Genomic DNA, 3,428 nt, shown 5'->3' on the forward strand with positions numbered 1-3,428 from the left:
ACATATTATGTGCAACCCGAAAAGGCAGAAGTGATGACTTACCGACGAGATCGACAACATATTTCTCAAGGTTCTGCACCTTGAGCTTGGAGTTAGCCAGCATCTTCTTCAACTTCTCCACCTTTTTCGAGAGGCGGGTATTCTCCAGGGTTGTGTTCTATACATGGCATGTTTGAAAACATTAAAGACAGCCAGACAAGCTTTCGATGGAGATTTGATCCTGATGTCAGCACTTCAAATCGACGTCAATCCCGGGGGCTACTTGATACGTCTCAAATGTATCTATAATTTTTTATTATTTCATGCCATATATATCATTTTTTCGTAGTTTTGGCACCATTTTTCATCATTTTTCTAGACTAACCTATTAACCTAGTGTCCAACGCTAGTTGTTATTTTATGCATGTTTTCAGATTTCTAGGAAAGTCAATTTTACGGAGCTCCCTTTCTCATGTGAAAACAAACTTTTTATAACATGAGTTGTTTGTCAAATAGTTTTGTTTCACCTTTTACCTTAGTACATCTACCATGATTGAAAATCTATACATGTCTTTTTGCATGATTCCACCTAATTCTTCAAACAATGATATTTCGTGTTCTTCCACCGTTTCAATTAGATAAGCTCATAAGAAATTCATAGATGCAATGGCAACAACGAAGAATACAAAAGAACCACTGTTTTTCTCAACAAAAAATTAACCGGTGTTTTTGTACATTCAAACGCGAGTTTGCGGCTCAACTCACCGTTGGATACATTGTTGAGGACGAAAGGAAATGGGACACTATATATATGAAGGTCGCACTAACCAAAGAACACCCAAAACCAAAATCAAATAGATCCTCTACTAAGAATATGGCTCATGCTACAAACTGCTATAATTTCATCATACAATGTTATTTATACCATCAATAAATTTGACTCACGATGTATGAAATATATCATATTGTTGATTATTATCAGTTCTATATGAAATCTACCATATTATTGATTCAAATGTTATAATCTTTGCAATGTGGATATTATCTAGTTTCCATGAAAATCCTTACTTAAAGGACATGTCTTGTAAAAAAAAGTGGATCAGCAGCACATGATGATATATATGTATGACTTGGAAGATTGCTATAAGTTTTGATGTTATGACTGGGGTGGATTAAGCTAACATCAAATTGTTTTTTAGGGGAGCATCAAATTGGTTTCGTGGTGTAGTTTTGATGTTATGACAGCTACTTCTCTGTCGTCAGGCTTGGCTGGTCCTATCAAATCAGCTATTGGAGAGTGTCGTTAATGGATGATAAGACACAAGTTTTTAGCTGTTCAAACAAATGTGTCACCGAAGGTTTCGTGGTGTAGTTGGTTATCACGTCAGTCTAACACACTGAAGGTCTCCGGTTCGAACCCGGGCGAAGCCACTCCGTTTTTTTCTTTTTTTTTTCACTGTGTAAAAAAAAGCAAAAAAAAAACAAGAAAATAAAAAAGATGATGATGGCCCATACAGGTCTCGAACCTGTGACCTTCGCGTTATTAGCACGACGCTCTAACCAGCTGAGCTAATAGGCCTTTTGGTCCATTTTACTTTATCAACTTATATATTCCCTCTTTTCACTTTTATAAAGCTTTGTAGATGTTTCGGACAATGTTTCACTTTTACTTCTCTGAAACAACTTATAAAAGTGAACGGAGTGAGTAGTTCATAATATAGAACAGGGAACAGTAAGAAGATCACATGAGAGCCTGTTTTGGTCCTTATGCTGATCTTACTTATGATTCACAAGAAAGGCCGCCTGTGCTCGTTGGAGCGATCTCCAAAACACAGCAACAAATCTTGGTCCTTGCAATATAGATTCACATTCACTGTCCACGTTTCAAATATTTGCCGCTGTTGGGGCCTTCTTGTCATTGTTTCTCTGATTTGTTGGACACGCAAGCCATTTGTGCAAGTGAGCAAGTAATATCCACCAAAGAAGCCAGACCCGTAATGTCGATAGTGCATCGGTCTAAGCACTACAAGAGAAAAAGAATCACTCTCGACTTATGCATCCAAAGATGGACACGACCAAATTTGGTTCTCAGTTATGAGCGAGGACATTGTCTCGTGGAAGAAGAACTATGTTTTCACGGTATCCCTCCCTTCTCTATACCTAGATCGGAATACAGTGTCTAGCGTTCATGACGACATATGAAATACCGGTCACCATCGGATTACACAATCACCTCACTTAGTCGATCATCATAGCATCGATCTTTGGTCTGCGACATTTATATCAATGTACATATACACAAGGGTGCACTTGATCGAGAGCTCGACGTCAGTATGTTGGCTACGGCGAGTCGGGTGCTCGAAGCGGTTTGGTGTGGAGGCGGACGGGTTGTGCAGACATGGACGACTAGTGCTTCAATGGCAGAGGCCAAATCTGCGGCATGAGTCTAGCTACTCTTCAATGGTCATGGCAGTGATAGGCTGGAAGACATCCCACTCTTGCCACTGGCAGCGGGGGTGAGCCGGTGAGACACTCCTCGGGAGGCGGTCCGCTAGGTAGCTCCACCGGGCATGTGCTTCTTTGGTTCATGGTAATGTGGAGTGCCAGGAGAGGCGTGTGACCTCCATCGGTGGACACCATGGCGGTTCCAGCAGAGTACAGGGGTGCAACTTCTGGAAGATCCCTCTGCAAAGATACTGATTGGAACAACGCTTCATGTTCGGGGTGAAACTTTTTGTTCTGGCCTTTATTGGATGGACTCAACAACAACAAAATTGTGTCATTACACTGTTGAAGGTCTTGTCTCTACGCTGATATTTGTGCCTTGATTGGTTTGTCTTGGTATCTAGGATATGAAAATCCTTGTCCTGGATGGACGCGATGATGGTTGTGCAAGAGTGTTATTCCTTTTTGAAGGTGTTGCTGCGGAAGAAGTGAGACTTAATCATATGTGTTATCTTCATATCTTGTTATGGTTCGGCAAAGTTGCATATGTCTTGTACTTTGCTTGTTGATGACTTTGGTCTTGTTTTGCATCAACTTTAATAAGATATGGTTGTGTGCATCCGAGGATGAAGAGGCCAAGTGGTTTAACCTTCCTTTTTGAAAAAGAAAGAAAGAAAAAAAACATAAGCATAGAGATAAAAAACGCATATTGATCGTATGATGAGAAGAAAATATCAAGAAGATGATGAACATGAAGTAGAACATAATAAGGGGCAAGGATGGAAAATCATTTTTGATCGTAGGAGTCACAAGCAAAATGCAGCAATAAAAATATTAGTCCTCGCCTAGTATCTCATTACACATTCCATGCTTGTGAGTACTTCTACAAGCGTACATAATACTCAATCAAGTATATTAGGATTTGTTTTGAGTCTTTCAAACCATGACAAATAAAGGGAAAAAAAACTCCAGTGAGGCCAATGAGCCTAAGGTCGCTGGAATCC

At 39.9% G+C, this 3,428-nt stretch overlaps 2 non-coding genes across 2 annotated transcripts; one reads left to right on the forward strand and one right to left on the reverse strand.

The window, feature by feature from the left end:
- Window positions 1–1,336: 1,336 nt before the first annotated feature.
- On the forward strand, window positions 1,337–1,410 carry TRNAV-AAC. Its single transcript has one exon. It is a non-coding gene; the product is annotated as a tRNA-Val (tRNA).
- A 74-nt stretch (window positions 1,411–1,484) lies between these two features.
- Window positions 1,485–1,558, reverse strand: TRNAI-AAU. The gene has a single exon. It is a non-coding gene; the product is annotated as a tRNA-Ile (tRNA).
- Window positions 1,559–3,428: the final 1,870 nt, after the last annotated feature.

The sequence above is a fragment of the Triticum dicoccoides genome, chromosome 3B, assembly GCF_002162155.2.
Source record: "Triticum dicoccoides isolate Atlit2015 ecotype Zavitan chromosome 3B, WEW_v2.0, whole genome shotgun sequence".
Classification (NCBI taxonomy): Eukaryota; Viridiplantae; Streptophyta; class Magnoliopsida; order Poales; family Poaceae; genus Triticum; species Triticum dicoccoides.